This window comes from Spermophilus citellus (assembly GCF_964194105.1).
Source record: "Spermophilus citellus genome assembly, chromosome: 13".
NCBI lineage: Eukaryota > Metazoa > Chordata > Mammalia > Rodentia > Sciuridae > Spermophilus > Spermophilus citellus.
The window spans coordinates 23,723,038-23,743,336 of NC_138193.1; the positions used below are offsets into that span (position 1 = coordinate 23,723,038).

Genomic DNA, 20,299 nt, shown 5'->3' on the forward strand with positions numbered 1-20,299 from the left:
GAAACATAGGACAAACACAAAATAAGAAACATTCTATTAAAAGAAAAGACCATATTCTTCAAAATGTAGATGTCACAAAAGACAAAGAAAGGCTGTTGTGGAAAATGTTCCAGATTAAAAGAAGGATATTGAATTATGGCAACTAAATGTATTTATTATCTGAGCTACACTGGATTCCCACACTGAATGAGGTGGGTCAACTATCAAAATTGGAACATGGATTTGGGGCTGGGGTTGTGGCTCAGTAGCAGAGCGCTCGCCTAGTATGGGTGAGGGACTGGGTTCTATCCTCAGCACCACATAAAAATAAATTAATAAAAATAAAGGCATTGTGTCCACTTACAACTAAAATTTTTTAGAAAAGGGAACATGGATAGTAGACTCGATAACAGTATTACCAATGTAAAACTGTGATGTTGAGAATGATACCATGGTTATGGAAGAAAACATCCCTATTCTTAAGAAAGCATTCTAAAGTATTTTGGGATTAAGAATCATGTTTACGTCATTTACTTTCAATTTGTTCAGGAAAATCTCCTCCCCTCCCATACCCCCCCCCACAAAACACACACACATCATAATACTCAGAAGGGTTATGGGAGTGATAAAGCAAATTGGGGTAAAGTGTTAACTACAGGTGACTCTGTTGTTCACCTGTTGTACTATTCACATTTTATGCTGTTTTTATTTTTGCACTTTAAAAAACTTGAAATTATTTCCAAATGAAAAATACAGCATTTGCCAACATAAGCAAAATATACAAAAAAATATTGTAGGAACTACTCAGAAAATATTCCTAACAGTGCTTACTTTCAAGAAGATATTTTGCCACATTTACCAAACCATATATTCATTTTTTAAGGTGTAGATGGACACAATATCTTTATTTTGTTTGTTTGTTTGTTTTTACGTTGTGCTGGGGAATGAATCCAGTGCCTCACCCATGATAGGCAAGCACTTTACCACTGAGCCACAACCCTGGCCCCTTCATTCTTTAAAAAACATTTTCCACACAAAACAAGCTGCACAAATGTACCTTATAACTTTGCAGTCTTTGCAAGTCAAATGAAGCTGAAATATATCTCGGCATTCAACATTTTCTATAAGCTGTAATGGAACCTGTAATTTAAAATGATGAAGTCCCTTAGTCAAAAAGGTTCTTCAATGTACCCAGCAAGACTGATTAGAAAGATCTCCAGGGGGAGGGGGAAGAAGCAAAAAAAAAAAAAACCTGTGAATTTAGTAGAATTAATAGTACCCAAGTGATCAACTACAAAGTGAATTAGGGCTTTCCTTATTCTACATAAATAGCCTCAAGCCATGTCATGGCAAGGGGAGGAACAAAGGGGAGGAACCACCTCTGGAAAAAACAGTGTAATTATGTCACTTGAACATCAAACTCACAAGCTCATCTCTCAAAGTACTACTTTTACAGTTTTTTGCTGCCTATGATTTGCAATGACACAGAAACCAAAGGGTACTGGAGTAATAGTCCAGTCTTGCTTATAATAAAGAATCACAGAACACAGTGCAAGTGAGACTCTATTGGAATATTGACAAATGGAGTGGGCTTATCACTTAGTGGCAGAAAGGAGGCTTGTGAAAAAGCTGGAAGTCTGAACTGCCTGTAGGTTGCAAAGAAGAGACGACAGGACAGTAGCTCCTGGTCCAGCTCTCAGCTCAGCAGGATAGACTCACAGGAATCAGAAGGAAGGGAGAAGGTCACACAGTGGTCAAGACAGTAGGTACAACTTGTTTTAAAAGACCAGTTGAAGAACCCTGTTTGCCAAGTAGGGCTTGAGAGATCTGAGCAGGTTTAATGGTTCTCCCCCTGAAGATCTGATCAACAGAGTGTACTTGAACACAGGATTGTACAAATAGTGAATAGGATCGGAGACAGGAGGGAAAGCATTTGAACGGGGTGCAAATCTTAAGGGTGACATGAGGATCCTTCTCCCTCTGTCCCTGAAATCATCCTGACTCAATAACTGGCTTCAAAAAGCAGTTTCCAAGCCTTCAAAACAGAGGCTGGTAAATTAATAAGTGGATATTTTTATCCCTTGGAAAAGTAGTGGATCACTTGTCTTTTACACTATATCAAGCCCAGCCAAAATTTGGCTCTAGGAGTTGCAAGCAGCTCCCAACAATTCTTGGTTAGCTTGAGAAGGATACAGCCTCCTCCAAAGCAGAGACAAGAGTTCTGCCTGCACAGGGTGGCCCTCATGTCAGCTGAATCAGTTTCGGAAACAGGCTTTCTGCAAACCCTGCCTCACCATGCAACTGCCATAGTCAGCAGAGAACTCTGAGAACAAGGATGCAGAGATCAAAAAGAAGCCCAGTGCTGGAAATCTGAAACAAAGAAACAGAAACTGGGGCAGGAATTAGAAAAGAGAAGAAAGCAAAATAATATTGCTCAGATGAATGGCTGTGAGTTTTTACCTCAGGGCTAAAGCCTCTTGCTTCCAAATTTATAATCCATAAAAATCCCCTTACAGTTGTAGTAAGACTGGGAATAAGGACAAAGACTAAGAAATCTTGCCTGTGTTCTGAGGAAAAAAAAAAGAAACTTTTGGCTCTCGGTTTTTGTTTAAGTCCTTAATCCCAAGGTGTTGTGAGAAACTGCAGCCGATGTGGCTAAAATTCTTTCAAGATCTGTACATCTAAGAAGGAAAAGAAAAAATGTCAGTAGAGATAAATTATAAAGAAGGAACATAGAGATTAAGAAGATACAGATTAGAAAATGACACTGATTTGTTCTCAGGCCAGTCCTTTTGGTGCCCTGTAATAGACTCTCATCACTTTATTTATTTATTTATTTATTAAATGTACTCCAACTATACATTTAGATACTGATGGCTTAAAAAGTGTACATCTGACACTCAAAACCAATTTGTTCCAAGCACAGGTGCAGTAACCACCTAGGATTCTCATTCTACCTTGCCCACTCATCCCCAACCCCACTCCCACCCCCACCCCCACAAAAAGTGGCTAGCTGACAGGCAAATGAGAAGCCAGAATTCTAGGCTTGTTTTCTAAAATTTTACCAATTAAAATTTTGCCTGCTTCCTGGCTTCCTTGAATTAACCTCCAGACCCCTTATATGCCACCAGCCTCTGCTTTCTAAATTTCAGATGGTCACAATTTACTAGGTCTCATGTACAAGACCTGGGGTGAAGTGATAGTTTTAAAAATCCACATGGAGAGGCTGCTCTCTCAGTAGTCACCTGCATCCCAGGTCCTCTTCAATTGCCTTTCCTTATAGCTAGAAAAGGTAAAAAACACTTATTATATTAGCTGTTGGGAGAATGTTATCAGCCTGTGCTACATTATTACAAACAATAGACAAGTTTTACATTTCTACTATTGGACCAGAGCCCAAGAGCCTGAGTCTAAACTCCCAGAATAAGAATTAAAACCCCCCAGAGCATGCAAAATATCTGCTACCTAAAGTGCATTCAATAAAATTTGTATGAATCTTAACATTGCAGTTGTAAAGAATAATAATAAAAAAGTTGGTTCTATGTTTCAAATCAGATTAGAGATACTAGACAAGACACCAAAACCAACAATGTGTTCTCAAGTCAGATATACAGAAAAGCGGAATTTAATACTCATGCAAACTAACACATGCAGGGGAGTTTAATATGTAGCAAGAACAAGGACATTTAAAAGAGAAACACCTAAGTTTGTATCAATAAATGCTACTTTTTTTCACTTCTCCATTTATCCTCTCTGATTTGTTCTCTCTTCCTTCTAAAAAGGCAGAATTTGCCACCTTTTCCTCCTTGACATTCAACTATACTGTTTTTCTACTTTAAGACCTACCACATGGCTCTAGTTTTCTTAACATTTCTCACCTATAGAAAGGATCTCTTACCATTTCTATGACTAAACATACGCACTACTCAACCTCATAAACAAAGAATCAAATATTCAAGCCCAGTCTATATCCTAGCCCAGGTTGGTTGAAATACACTATAAGCAAGCAGCAAAGTCTGGGTTAGAATCCACGCTACCTTTTAACCCAGGTTCCTTCGACCACATATGGTGTGACTTTCTTTCTTCCCCTAAGACTGACTGCCCTTCTGTTTAATATGAGATTTCCTTCACTTTACTTCCAAAAACAAAAATTTGGTTTCTCCACCAGGGATCATCAGGAGAAAAACAGAATTTAAAATAAAGATTCCTCAGAGGTAATTCCATCTGCAAAGGAAATAGAAAATCACTTTCAAACCTTCTCCAGACCAATGATTCGATGTTTCAAACAACTCATTTTCTTTTTGCTTCTTTCTCTTCCATCTTCTACTTGTCAGGTAATTTTATCTTTTTATAGTGCATTAGGTCTAACAAATTCCACCAAACTCATGCTCAAACAATGCATAAAACACTTGGTACTGTTAATCAAATCCTCAAAAGGCCAAAAGGTACACTTTACAGGCACCAAAACCCAAGAGCATCAATCCACAAAAGCAAAAAAAGAAGCAATTTAAAAATTTAATAGACATGCATAGGTATTAAAGACCCATAGTACTGTCATATTCATGAGGGATCTGACATCATCATACTCTACTTTAACTCTTGAATTCATTCTGTGTGTGTGTGTGTGTGTGCATGCATGTGTATTATTTTCAAGCACCAGGATTTAGAAGTGGAATAATTTCTACCTTTTTAAAAACAAGCACTCTTTTCATAATCTGAATGAGAAGTATTAATTTGTACATATGAAGTAAAACTGACAGTAACACAGTAAAGATAATAATTCTAATGATAAATTATAAAATAAAATGGAATATCTAGGCACCCAATCTAATCAGAGGAGGAAAAATACATATACGCAAGCTATCTCTTTCCAGCCTTGATTTCAGATGCTTCAACTATTATATGAATGCTAAGCCAAAATATACTTAAGTATTAACAATAACTTCCTCCTGGTAATATGGGGAATGAAGGTGATTTTTGAAGGAAAATGCAAAGAAGTGCAAAGAAAAGGTGTTCTAAACTACTATACTTCCACACTTTTTTCCTAAAAAGCATTGACATATCGACTTGAAAAACAGAAGTTTAATGCCCTCTTAAATACAAATGTTGATTTTACAAATTATTTCTGGCTAAAACTCAGATTACATTTCCATCACTTATGTATAAACTGAGGGCCTTAATCTTCACCCCACAATCTGTTCTCATCAAAGCATACCACTAGAACAGGGAAGCAAATCATGCAGAGAAGACACATTTTGCTGATTTGCAAAGTGTACATCTGACACTCAAAACCAATTTGTTCCAAGCACAGGTACAGTAACACCTAGGATTCTCATGCTACTTACTGGGATTTCAGAAGCAGCAGATTGAGAAGCAGTCTATTGAATTATACAACAACAACAAAAAAATTTAAACTTTCATAAATTCCACTTGAACATTTCTTTGTTTATATATTATCTAAGATTCAAAGAAATATACCTGCATATATGTAAAAATATAGTTTTGGAAAAAAACTAAGAATGGAAGCAATCATTAAAACCTTAAATGTTACAAACAAACTCTATTACAGAGATTGTTTACCCTAGGAATTGGAACCTTGATATTTAGTGAATATGTGTAGATTAAGGTAATTATGTTCATGGTATCTAAATATACTGACACATTTTACTCAATGTGCTGTGAAATTAAAAGAGAATACATAATATCAGGTAGCTTTTTAAAACTTGGTGGCAAGTCATTTTCTAAAGTGCTAAATGATGTAAAGTGGGGCATGCTACAACACAGAAAGGCACATTTAGATACTGATGGCTTAAAGATTATTACATCCAAATCAAACACATTTAACAGGGGTTTCTTGATCTCCTATATTTTACTAAAGTATTTATTTGCTGAGTAAAGGACAAAGGGAGGGAGGTGAGAAACAACACTATCAATAACACTCTGATCTCCACCCACATCTGATGCAGGAGAAGTCATTATTTCCTGGAATAACTTGAGGTTCCAAAAATCTAATGCTATGATGAGATTAACATATTAGTATGGAGAAAGGCTGATCTATCTAAATAGGAAGTGTTTATAGACACTACATTGTCAAAATATTTTTGCACAACCATCTTTTTGTGCAAAGCCATTATTTTGGGCTTTTAAGTGGCATGTAGGCTCTAAGCCTTAGAATTATAATGCTAGAGAAAACAAGTATATGAGGAACTGGGTCCAAAAGTAAGAGCAGTGGTAAGTTTCCTTAAGCATAATACTTCATCTGTAAAAGGGACCCACAATTCCAGTAAACAACCTACACATATAGCTACTATTTGAGACAAAAACCACACATACACACAAAATATACAGGCCTATTCCCATAGAAATACATTGTTTTAAAATGAACTATAAATTCAAAAAGGGAAAAAATTGTTCAATGTCTATTTCAAATTCATAGTAACTTCAATTAACTTAATATCTATTAGATAGCAAAACATCAGGAAACAAGCTGGATCCTGGAGATACAAAGATGAAAACCCAAAAGTTACAATATGCCTAGTAAATATTGTAAAGATATGTTCAAGATAAAGAAGAGGCCACATGACTATAATTAACTGTCAGGAAAGGAATGAGGACTGAGCAAGGCTTTTTAGAGGAAGTTATCACCTGAAGTGGGTTTTGAGAGATGAAGAGACATTTGCTGAGCAGGAAGGAAGGGAGAGATAAGAAGTAAAACTGAAATAAAGAGAAGTATGAGGTATGACTGACCAGTCCAGGGAGGCTGGTTTTACTAGTACAAAAGGTGAGAAGAGGGAAGAACGTAGAAAAGCTAGCAGGGACTCAAAGATCACTGTCTTACATCATGCAAAGTAATTTGATTTTCATCTTAGAAATAGAAAAGAAACACTGAAGGGCTTTAAGATAGTGAATGGCAAGACTCTCCAACCACCCATTCCCAAAATAGATCTAAAACCAGTTAAAACCCAAAATGCTGATAATACAGTATGGCATGGTAAAATGCAATGACATGAAACTCTATCATTTTCACATGCAATTTACTTTTACTGAAATGACTTCATTGATTCCATCCATTTAAAACACTGGAAGAACACAAAATTAAATTGTGTAGTTCTATTAATTATTACTTCCATAGTAGATGATGGGAAATTTTGATGGCTGAGATTTTAGAATTTCCACCTTTTCTTTTCCATCATACACTCAAATCCAAATGGACCCTCCTGATCATAATGCTATATGGTATGGAAGATAAGTATTGCCTCATTCCTTGATGAATTTGGCACATACTTTTAACTGATGGACAGAAAATTGATGTAACAGCTAAGATTGTAGCCCAAATCTAGAATCCAGAGGAATTTAGGTCATAAGGGCTCCTGGACATAAATGCTTAACTACAAAAAGAGATTACATTAGATTAAATTAGATAACACATACTAAGAAAATGGCAGACACTGACTCATGGTAAATCAAAGAGGATTTGGGTAACTTTTGGACTGGTGAGTAAAATGAATAAAAGTGACAGATCTCAAAGAACCACGAAATGAAAACCAAAAAGCAATATGAATGGGATATAATACTGACCTCTTATTAGGTGTTATAATATATTTCTCTGCACTAGCACTGACATGCAGAAAACCACAATACTAGCAAATGAAGAATGCATTTGTTTTGCGAAAGTACAACTTTTGTGCCTCTGTGGGTTTCATTTAAATCTACTAATGACAGCAGTACACTGAAAGATCCAGTTCACTGAAAAGACCCTCATAATTGAAAAAGGGTAAGTAGACCCTTGAGAATTCCTTTTCTTTGGTAATATATGGTCCATTATGCAAATAAACATTGCACTTAACATCTATACTTATACCACTTAGGAGCCATTAGAGTAACTTCATCCTATAATGAGTCTGCAGTGAGCTCAAAGCACATATCATCTGACATTAAGGCCCAGGAAGTAGTTGGTAACTGCTAACAACTGAGGAATAAAAGCTTATTCAGACTCTGTACTTTTATAAAGCTTAACATAAGGCATTACTTAGTGTAAATTATTCAGTTTTAACTAAACTTTGAACACCTCAGCTGACAACTAAATACATCATTTTAAATAAGGCATAAGAATTGCTGACTAACTAAATGTCCTTCGAGTGCAAAACAGAGAAAAGCAGAGCACACAATGCTCACACACACCCAAATCCTGTATGTCTCTGAGTACACTACAAAGTTTTTTCAACTTAAACTTTCTATGTCTACCTGAGAGATAGTAGTTAGTAATCACTTACATTAACAAGAGAATCCTTGAACTTGATGTGAAGAATTTGAAAGGGCAATGATGGCATCCTCAGTACGACCCACATACTCTGTGCTCTCTCCATGAAGTTCAAGGAAAGGAACCTTCAAAATGAAGAAACTCTTCAGAGTTCTGAAGGAATTAAGGCCAAGTCTTTAAACACAGGTCCGGTGAAAAATAGTGCATCCTCTTTAAATGGACAGTCATTTCCAAGTTTAAAGTACAGTACATAAGTAAAGAGGACGAGATTATACCCACCTAATTCAAATATAATTATTCAAATCCTGGACTCCTAAAGGAATAATAGAGAACATCATCTCAAATAATGAATTCTAAGAACATAAGTCTTGCTACAATGGTTTCCAGCTTGCATTTCTATAGGTATGGTTTAAAAAATATATGTTTATAAGTCCATCCCTTTAATCCATTAGCTCTGCTACATCATTACTATGATGCTAAATACATATTACAATCCAAAGTGGCCTATGATTACCTGAAGATTCTCATCTTCCCGAATCAGCTGCTTCCTGGGAAAGATCTGATTGGCCTGGATGCACTCAAGACTGTGCCGAGTCTCTTCATCCTGAAAAAAACAAAAATTTTAAAATAAATAACTTCAAAAACTTCTAGTTATCTATATTTAGTTTTTCTGCCATGTCTTCTCACATAATCACAGTAAGAGCCCAATGACCAAGGCAAATAGGCAGAAAAATGCAAGGAAAAAAATATTAATTCCCCAAACTGTTCCATCAGCATATTAACTGCTACTATGGTTTGGATAAGTGTCCTCCAAAGGTCCATATGTTAAAGGGCTGGCCACCAGTCTGTGGTGCTACTGGGAGGTGGTGGTACCTTTAAAAGGCAGGGCCTAGTGAGAGGAAGTTGTGACACAGTGGGATCTGCCATTGAAGGAGATATTGGGACTCCAGCCTTTGTGTCACCTTTGATTTTTATGTGAAATTTTCATCAATCGAATCTTGAAAGAATATTTAAGAAAAAGTAAGAACTAAATTTCCCAAATTTGAAACATGTATGAATACCAGCCCTAATTTACTCTGCTAGGGCAGAGTAAATTATTTCTAAATAAATCTATTTCGGTTAAGGAAATTTCAAAAGAGAACAAAAACTTCTCATCTAAATTGCACTACAATTTAATTCACATTTTAAAAAGTAATGTTACAGGAAGACCCAAAAGAAATGTAATCTGTTAGAAAGCCTGACTCAAAATGATAGTGAAATCTGTTTACACAGATTTTTGAGGAGAGAGGGGAGCAGTGTTGGGAGTTGAACCCAGGACTTGATACATACATACATACATATATTTTTTTAACACAACCATTTTTAAAACAGCAAAAACCACATCATGTTCAACTTATAACCACTACTTACTGAACATTTAGCACATGCTACTTATCACAATGTTATAAATCTCCTCAGGGTGGAGGGGAGTATAAACAATACTTAGGATTAGAGTTGCTGTTAAATAAAACCATAAGATTACACTACTATTATCAGTGTGGTTCTTCAAGTGAAGTCTGCAGATTCTATGAGGTCAAAACCACCTTCACAATAATATTAAGGCATTATCTGCCTTTTTCCTACTGTGTTGACACTTGTTCTAATACTGTAAAAAGAATAAGAAGGGTAAACTGAGCACCTTAGCACAATCAAGGCAGACATACCAATTTTACTAAAAATGACCTTGGAAAAGGCAGGAGAAAATTATACTAAAATATTATGGTTGCTTCAAGGAAAAATACCTGTGTGACTTTCAATTAACAATGAACTAGCCATTTTTTATGCACAATTTTTAATTGAAAGAATAACTGATGGACAAATTGTGGAAATTAAGACTTGGCAGATCTTTTTTCGAAATGACAATGTATTTTTTATGCAAAAATTACAATACTGGAAAACCTGTCATCTGCCACCATGGATTTGATAGCTTTCCAATACTCAAAAATTATGTGATAAAATCAGTGTGATATATCAAATATGATGTTTTAAAAATTCACTATATGTCAACAGTTGAAAGACCTGCATTGCATAATGAACCTATTATTTTCCTAATGACCAATGTATATTTTAAATCATGCATGGATAAAAGTGCAAGATAAGGGCTGGAGTTCAGGGGTAAAGTGCTTGCCTAGCACACACAATGCCCTGGTTTCGATCCCCAGAACCACACACCTGCCAAAAAATTACAAGACAGATCAAAAACGGTTAAAATAGAACAAAGAGGTTCACTTATAGTTTTAGATTCACACTGCAACTAAATTAAGGAACTACCACTTGCCAAGTTTTGGTGTAGTATTAAAAGAAAATACATGTGATTATCTAAAACACTTTTAAAATATTCTTCGATTTTCTAACTACCTATTTATGTATGGCTGAATTTTCCTCACATTTGAAATAAAACATATTTTAATAGATTGAATGTGAGAGTAGATATGAGAATGTGTCATCTATTAAACCAAGCATTAAAGAGATCAGAAAACTTACACAATTTTTGGATAAGAAGTTATTTTTAATTAAAAATACTTATATTGCCATGTATTTTCTTACTTTTAAATGAATTTATAAGCATTTGAGAGATTTCTCAGCTTCAATTTCTATTACAGTAAACACAGTAAACATAACCCACATAAACAAGCCCTCTTGGGAGTCCTTAATAATTTATCAATGTAAAAAGAGATGCTGAGACCAAAGGGTTTCAGAACTGCTATTCCAGACTGCACTCTAATACTAAGTAACAATTAAAGCTGTATAATTGGAAAAGCCAAACGTGTCCCAAAACTATTCTCCTATTGTTAATCCATGACAGAAAAAGCCACTCAGAATTTAACAATGACCTCAACCATGATTCTAGCAATCTTTGCTACAAAATGACTAAACCATTTTATTTTGAGACATGAGCTTTTTAAGGGCCTTTTAAAAGGATTGATATTTAAAATTTTTAAATATATCTTCAAATTATAAAAATATAATTTTACAAATGGTTTATAAAATGCTATGAAAAATTATGAAACTTCCATTATTAAATATACTTTTATTACTATTATAAAAAATTATTTCCCTAGGATTGCAAGCATCCCAGGATAATTGTTAAGAAACTGTAGCTGATAATCAAATAATTTTAAAAGCAAAATTATAAAAAAAAGGAAAACAACTTTTGTTTCTTATGTAGCCAAAATAAAAATGTTTAATGAGGGCTGGGGTTGTAGCTCAATGGTAACATGCTTGCCTAGTATATGTGAGGCACTGGGTTCCATTCTCTGCATCACATATAAAAAAATAAATGAATAAAGGTCCATCAATAATTAATAATTTAAAAAAATACTTAATTAAGTGATGCACTTTAATAAGGCTGATATGACAGAGCTTAGTGGTCTCAGAAAGAGCAATTACCTAAAATGTACTAAAGTCTGTAAATGGCTCCACTCCTATAAACACCAAAATAACTAGTTAGATGAAAAATGTTGAATTATGTCCCATCTGATTCAAATGTATGATATGTCAGGTCATTGTACTGTCATGTGTAACTAATTAAAACAAATAAAAAAATAATAAATAAAAAGAAAAATGTTGTGTTGATCTGTACTATATTATGCCTTTCCACTCATTTCCTTTGAAGTCAATTAATGAGTGAAAGAACAGGAGGAAGTGATTTTTTAAAAAAAGAACCCATAAGCACTGGCTTTTAAAAAAATCCTACTTTCATTATTAAAAGCTATCTCTTGACGTAAAGAAGGCTTAATGTTTACACTTAAAGGGAATAAAAGGAAAAGAGAGAGAGAATCCTGAATCAAGAAAAAATGTTCTCATGAACCAACAGGGAATAGGTAGGAAATGCTATAAAAGAGGGACAGGGGACAGCTTTTGAAAATTCTTACCTGAAAATACACTTTAAACATACCTTCTCAGCATCACATTAACTAGCTTTTGAACTCACATAAATGTACAAGGCCTAAACTTTTACTGTCTTTAAGATCATTTTACAGAGTCACTCATTATTTCTTTATGTGATTCCTCGACCCAGTTTTCCACTGACCCTCAAAACAGCTCAGAATTGAAATAATGTAGCAGGCTTTTTAAAAAGAGAAGAAAAGGAAAAAGAAAAAAAAGGGAAAGAGAAGCCATTTACCTATTCATTCTTGCTAGCACACTCACTTTGGTGCTAATCCAGATGAATGTACCTAACCAAAGTAGCTACTGAACACTGAAAGAAAATTGTTTTCAACAAATGAGATCTGACAATTAAGCCAGCAAGACAAGAATATGAAGTACTTATTTTCAGTTAAATCAAATAAATGCTCTTTTTAAAAAATACTGCCTCAGCTCATATTACCTATAAGGCTTCAGAAAAATGTCCCCCTGGGTTGGGGTTGTAGCTCAGTGGTAGATTACTTGCCTGGCAAGTGTGAGGCACTGAGTTTGATTCTCAGCACCACATATAAATAAATGAATAAAATAAGGCTCCATCAACCTCTAAAAAAATATTTTAAAAAAGAAAGAAAAATGTTCCCCTTTACACAGAACTGCATTTAACCTCAAAGATTTAATTAACATTAGGACCGACTAACTAACTGCCTAATTTTATTATAGTCTCTGTGATTTTACAGGTATAAAAGGAAACCCAACTTGACACAGTTAATAGGGAGGGAAACTGGGAAGAGGCAGAACTGGAAAGTAGTGGTGTGATAAAAAGCTGGGAACAGATTTTGCTTAGGCTATATGCACTTATTCATTAGTATTAAAAAATGCATTCCACATTGTTGATTTCCTGGTATTACTCAGGAATGCCAGGTGATGTAGAATCTGGTATTTCTTTGGCTCCACCTAGCTCTGTAAAGTTAGCAGGGTCACTTGCAAAATCCCGAAAAGGGATCAGTCAACCACAGTTTCAGGCTGGTTTCTGCTACTGGGTAAATTATGCAGGTAAGAAAGTTAAGTGCATACTTCAGAGGAGAAGTCAACATTAAATATAAATATTTAAATACATAAGAGAAGACTGCTGACCAATTAAGTCCTATGAACTAAATCTATATACATAGTGTTCATGTTCAAAAAATGTAAAAGTAATCACCGGTCTTCTTACTGTCAGTATTGTCCATACACTATTCTTGGGGCTAGTATTTATAGTCATTGAAAATATATTTCCCTTGCTACAATCCTTGAAATTTGGTCAAATCAATTCAAAGGCCTAGGAAGCACAGAGTAGGAATCAGATAAAACAAGTAGCCATAAACTGATAGTTACTGCAATTGATATATATGAGAGTTCACTACAAATTCTCTCCTCATATAGTCTATGCTTAAGATTTTCCATACTGAAAATAAAAACATCTTTTCATAATGCCTGGTCTCTCAAAGAGACTTAAATATCATTTTAGATCTTTTAAGATTACAAGAGGCAGGAGAGGATGTTACCTTCAGAAATATACATAAATATACAGAAATATACATAAAAAACAAAGTTCAATGCTCCTTTCTTACACAAAACTAAGGATTAAGGACATATAATCTGAATGTTAAAATAATATGGTATATTAAATATATACCATATGAGTGGATCAAAGGCTCAATAACTTGCAAGATATTATGTAGCTAGTAAACTGATCTTTAGGAATCCAGTAAATCAACATGGGAAAACGTTTAATGCATTGAATGAAATGAGCAAAAGACTTCATCATGTTATTGTAACTATATATGTAGATATATGAATGACAAGGACTACTAAGGAAAACATGCAACCATAAGTTCTGGTGGTAGAATTACAAATGAGAATTTTTAAAAAAATTTTGTTATAATGTTTTTTTTGTGGGGGGCAGGATGCACCACGGTCAAGCTGTTCCCCAACTATCACACATAGAGGTGTCTCCAAAACATTTCTGCAGCACAGGGGCAGGCAGTACACAAGGAAGATAATTGGGCACCAAAGAGATCCCAGCAGCACCAAGAAGAGGACCATGCTATTTGTTTCTAGCTATGTGGTATAAGATGAAGGACAAAGTCTCCATATAGAACAGATCTGCTTTCATAAGCCCATAATTTGATAAACATTAGCATTAGCATAGCATACCATATAAATACAAGGCAAGCACTTTTTCAATTCATTAAAAACTGAGACCCAGCACCACACACACACACACACACAAAAAAAAAAAACCTGAGACAGGTAGTAAAATAAAATGTAGTCTAGAGAATTAACAGTAATGTTAACATTAATGTTAATGTTTGGGTACAAGAAATTAGAAAGTTGTAATGCCCACAAACTAAGAAAAAAAGAGTCTACCTTTAAGAAGAGAACAGTTACCTTTCTCCTCTATTTCATATGACATTTCTGCACAACTACCTTTTTTGTTTTGTTTTACTATGTTTTTAATTTTAAAAGCATTTTCCATACACATCCCTAATGAAGCTTGAAATTAACATGGTCTTTTCAATTCCCTTTTTGTGCACCAGCATGAAACAGTTTGGATCTAGGAAACACCATAAGGTAGAAACAGGACAATATTACAGAGAATCATTTTTCTCTTAAGATATGAAGTGCTGTTTATATGTCCTCAAGATTAATAAAAATGTAGTTGGCTTGTTGCTCCATCTTCTCTGCCTTCCCTAGACCCTTAAATGGTCCAGAAATCACTGAACTGTCCATGATATGTTCTTTTCAGTCAAAGATTCAAGCAGGGGAATGCAGATCTGCTACCCTACTACCAAACCAAAATACTGCTTTGAAGAGACATAGATAGGATGGGGATGTAACCCAGTGGTTGAGCACTTGCCTAGCATGTGCTAAGCCCCGGGTCCAATATCTAGTACCAAAGGGCAAGAAAGGAGGGTGAGGGTAAAGAGAGCAAGACTCATAGGAAATATAGGGAATTGCTTTGTGAGGTAACACATGTTAACTAGCTCAATGTAGCCATTCCACAATATATACACACTTCAAAGAACATTGCACACAATATACATAATTTTGTCAATTAAAAAAGTAAAGACTATTCAGATGAAAAAGTCATTGTCACTATATCCTACTTCCTAGAAATTTCTTTTTCTCTCTTTTCTTTTTTCTTCTTTTGGTACTGAGGATTGAGCCCAGAGCCTTGGGATACTACGGAGCTATACTCCAGGCCAGTTTCCTAGAAAAGGAATGAAATATCTAGAGTCCAGGAACCATATGTTATTCTTTGGTTACATTCACTAGCTGATTTAAAATGAAACATAGTGTCCAGGTCACAGAATTCAAGTTAAGAGAAATGAAAGTGCTCCATACACTGGAGTACCCTATCATTACTAATAATAAAAGAAGAGACATTCTAGGGGATAGAAAAATGATTTCTAACAAAAACAGAAATGGGTAAGTATGGATTAGTGCTCAGCTGAATTGTCAGAATTGAGTTCAACTCCAATTTTCTTATTTCCTTATACTTACCATGACAGGAGGCCCAGATTAGGAGAAGAGATACCCATCCCTTCTTCAGTGTCTGGCAAAGCTCTTCTTTCTCTTATGCTGAGATATTTTATTTAAGATAAAGAGAGAGAAAGAGAAAAAGAGAAAAATTGGCAATAGTTTTCCCCTAATTGGTATATCCTAATTAAAGGGACTGCACATATATAAACTAAAAAACAGAATCACTCAAGAAACAGTTGAATGTCATCCTGTCAGTTCTCACTAGTCAATTCCAAACTTGATAATGCCTTTGCAAAAATCTTTCTAGACTTAACCTAGTTCTGAAAAAAAAAAGTAGCAAATTCTAACATTCTTACACTGATAGTTGTTAAAAACAAAAAGGCTAAACCTTGGATGAAAGTAATAATTAAAATCAACCTGCAAATGAAAAAACAATATTCTTTTATTATTTATAATTATTTCTAGCAAAATTAGTTATTACATTAATTATTCAAGTTCAAAGCCAAATAAGATATACTTTAACTTGTGAGAAAAAAAATACTGATAAAACTAGATTTAAAATATTTGGATTAAATTTTAATCATATGATGAAAAACCTGTTTATGTGTATAAGCACATGTAAATCAAGACCTGACAGGTTACATTTTGCAGGGTTTCTTTTTGTCTTCCCTGCATATTTTTTCCTGGTTCCTCCTGAACTTAGTACTAGCTACCCTACGTTTTCTTACATCAGGATCCAGAAGCCTAACTTTCAGATACCTCAACCATAGATATACTGGGTTTTGAGAAAAACAATTTTCAGAAGAAAGACAAAAATATCTTTTAGATTTGTCAATAACAAGAACAACTACAAAAAGCAAAACTCACTATAAGAACGTTCAAGACTTGGGGTGGGGGTGGGGGCTTGGGTTGTGGCTCAGCTGTAGAGTGCTCACCCGGCACGTGCTAGGCCCTGGGTTCCATCTTCAGCACCGCATAAAAATAAATAAATAAAATAAAGGTATTTTGTGCAGAGCAGCACACCCCAGCAACTCACCCTCAACGTCTTTTTCTTTTAAAGGTCTTCTCCCACAAACACGAAGAATGGAATCCCCAGGCCAGATGGAGCAAGTATTTCTTGAAGATCAGTGTAGAAGACTCGCAGTTCAACACACTGCTTGAGGATGGGTCTTCTTCTCTTCCGCCGTCGTTTTCAGTTATCTTCTGTGAAATGTGTCTGGCAAGAGGTCTTATATAGTACTTGGGTTACTGTGATTGGCTCAAAGTTATGCTAATTAGGGTTTGAAAAATGCACCAATGCTATTGGTCCAGACATTGGCCAATCAGGTTTGGAAATGATGTAATGCTATTGGTCAATTCTGTATTCCCAACATTCATTCATGTCTGCCCCACTTCCATTTTCTCAATGGAGGTTGAGTAGTGGGAAGTTGAGGTTGTGGACCCAGCTGCAGTGATACATGGCATGGGCTTCTGCAGCAGGCCTCCCTGCTGTGCCAAGGCCTGGCTGCTGCAGATGACAGGTCTGACAGGTCAGGAAGCCTTGACTCCCTAGGCACTGGCTCCAGGCAGCAGCAGGGCCACTGGAATTCTGACCCACTCAGGCCAACACCCCACCTCTCTTGCTTCTTGGCAGGGATTAGTAGACAGGCTGTGTGACTTTGTAGCCAGGACCATCAGTGCTTAAATATACAAATAAGACAGACTTTAACTGCAGGGGGAAATCCTGATAAAACTGGATTTAAAATATTTGGATTAAATTTTAATTATATGATTAGCTGTATAAGCACATGTAAATCAAGACCTGACATGTCTTGCAGAAAATGAGCAACAACACTGGGGACAAAGCCAGGCAGAGTATCGGTACTCAATAAATTTGAGCTATTGGGTATGCATGTGTATCTGGAATGTTTTCCCACTAGAGGAGAATATTATAGTCAGCTCTTGCTGTGTAACAAGACAACTTAAATTTTCAAGGCTGAAAACAACAAACTTTTTCATTTCTTACATTATTGCTTCTCACAATTCAGTGGGGTCCAGAATTCAGGTAAGGCACAGCTAGACAGTTCTGCCCCATGTGGCATTGGTGGGATTCAGGTAAGGCATAGCTAGACAGTTCTGTCCCATGTGTCATTGGTCGGGTCCTCTCACTGCCCTCAGCTGGGCTAGAAAGTCCAGGAGGCTCCCCCACTTGCCTGACCCCATGGTTTGTTTCCATGAGGTTGCCCCTTCTTCATGGATGTCTCATCGTTCAGTCATGGTGTGAGTTTCTTCACAGCATGACCTCGGCTTCCAGAAAGATGGTGGGAAGGGCCAACCCTGTTCAGAATGAGGCCCCAAACTGGCAATTTGTCAATTCTGCTGCATTCTGTTGCCCAGGAAGCCACTTGATCCAAAGTGCCAGAAGATGTAGCCCACCACTCCTTGGGTGGAGCAGTGAGTGTGTTAAAGAGGAAGTCATCAACTGTGAGTGTCTTTGAAAGCCACATCTCACTGAGAGGATCCAGAACTTTCCTGACTATCCAAATGCTCCAACCTATCATGCCTCTAGCTCTTGGAATAAGCCTTTCTCTCCCCCTGCCTCGCTTGGCCTGACTAACTTGTCCTCACTCTCCCTGGTCCTGATTCAACCACCCCTGCCTCTGGCAAGGCTTCTGTGTTCCCCTAGACTGACTTGGTGCTCAATAGCTACTTCTCAAACATCCTGTCCTCTCTTCCTGAAGTAAGGTTAGCACTCCTGTCAGTAATTATAAGTCTGGTACCTGGCACCTTTCAAACATGGAAGACATGGAGTACAGGGTCATCTGTGAAGGACTTCATTCCCAGATCCTGATTCAGGGCCTAACACCATAGAAATAGACCACAAATGTCAACATCAAGAGTGTTGGCTCTTGTGTTCTAGCCTCACCTTGGTCCCTTCCTCCTGGTATGCACTGGAGGTTGCAGATTCCCCAGGAAGCAACTTCTGGGATGGACAATGTTCAGGACATTTAGTGAGATGGGAGGGAGGAAAAGTATTGGGGCTAGAGGCTGAGGATGTCACTCAATGGCCAAGTGCTTTCCATGTGCATGAGGCCCTGGCTTCTGTACCTAACAGCAGGACCCCCCCACAAAGCAAGTATCATAGTGAGAGAGACTGGGATGTGATGAACCTGAACAAAGCCATCAGCCAACCCTGTGAGGACTCTGAAGATGAGCCATCACTCTGATTGTGGCCAGGGTCTCTGTTATTATTACCAGGCTTTACCAGTCTTTGGAGGTCTGCTGTTTTGGAAGAAGATGTAGCCTTGAGCAGAGGGGACACTTCAGTGGAAGCCAGTGCCTGGAGAGGGCTGGAGCTGAAAATATCTCTCTGACACCATGAGTGCAGGGGAATATGTCCTTTGTCCTAAACTGGATCTGCACAGCCTGCAAGAGTGACACTGGTCTAATATCTCTGGACTTCCTGTTGTATTTCATTGATGAAGAGAAAACCAGTACACCATCTTCCCCAACTCCCAAGAAGGTCTTAACAAATGAACCTGGAAATGCCACCAAGTTTCTTGGGCTGCTGTGCCAACATTTACACAGATAGGCACCATCTGGCTTGGAAGGAGGCACTGCTGCTCCAGGAAAAGACACCACACCCTACAAACATGAGGGGAAAACACAGTTTTATCTTGATGGGAAGCCCCTCTGCATGGGTTCAGTACCCATTCTGGGTTCTCCAGGCTGACAGATCACAGTGGAAGAACTGAGCCTCCTGCTTTCAGATCTATGGATCCTTGCTAAGTCTTCTGCTTCTAAGACAATGATATAGCCAAGGTGCTTTGGTGGATATTTGTGTGACAGTGACAATGTTTCCTGATCACCAAGATGCCAGTGGCTATTGGCCATTCCATGGGTGATCTGTAATAATGGCAGCTTTCCCAGGCTGAGACCAGTCTGTTAGTTTTTAATGATCATGTGCTATGTACCAGTCTCTGGGCTAAGTCCTTCAAGTACTTTGCTTTGTTGAATCCTCAATACCTTCCTCCCATTTTGCTGACAATAGAGCTGAAGCTCACATGACCTCACCAGTGGCAGTGACTTCAATGGGATTCAACTTTTGGAGATCTGGAACTCCAAAGCCTAGGTTAGCTCTCAGTCACTAGATGCATCATGTAGCCTGGCTAACATCTGTACATTGAGGAAGTTCTAAAGTGAACTTGGCCCATCTTGTCTTTAACTGGCTGGCCATGTTAAATGACAATAGCATTATGACACAGATAACAATGCTATAGATGTTTCCCCTTCTTCCTGCACACTCTTTCCTCTGTCTCTTACTCTCTCCCTCTCTTTCTTCTCTGCTCATTGATTGAAGGTCTATGTTATGTGAGACACTGCAGATATTCAGAAACTGAAGCCACTTGTACTCTCCTCTCTCTGTCTTCTGGGAGCTTCAGTCCTAGGAAAACCAGACACACAGGCAAAAGTTTACAAAGCAGTGAGAACTGTGAGAATGCAGAGATTCAAAGTGAGGTCCTCAGGAACATCCAAAGCGAACTTAAATGCCTGGAAAAGCTTAAGCAAGGAGCCTCTTGAACTTTGACTTGACCTGGGTAGACAGAGAGCCCACTGGAAAAAACAAAGGAGTGGGGGAGACCTAAGCCA

General features: G+C 37.0%; 1 long non-coding RNA gene across 1 annotated transcript in view; it reads right to left on the minus strand.

Moving 5' to 3' along the window:
• Positions 1-8,267: 8,267 nt before the first annotated feature.
• LOC308632526 overlaps positions 8,268-20,299 on the minus strand; it is a 58,839-nt gene continuing 46,807 nt past the window's right edge. The window contains exons 2-3 of the long non-coding RNA XR_014018554.1: positions 8,754-8,843; positions 8,268-8,364 (exon numbers count right to left, since the gene is read on the minus strand). This is a non-coding gene — a long non-coding RNA (uncharacterized lncRNA). The remainder of the gene's footprint in view (positions 8,365-8,753; positions 8,844-20,299) is intronic.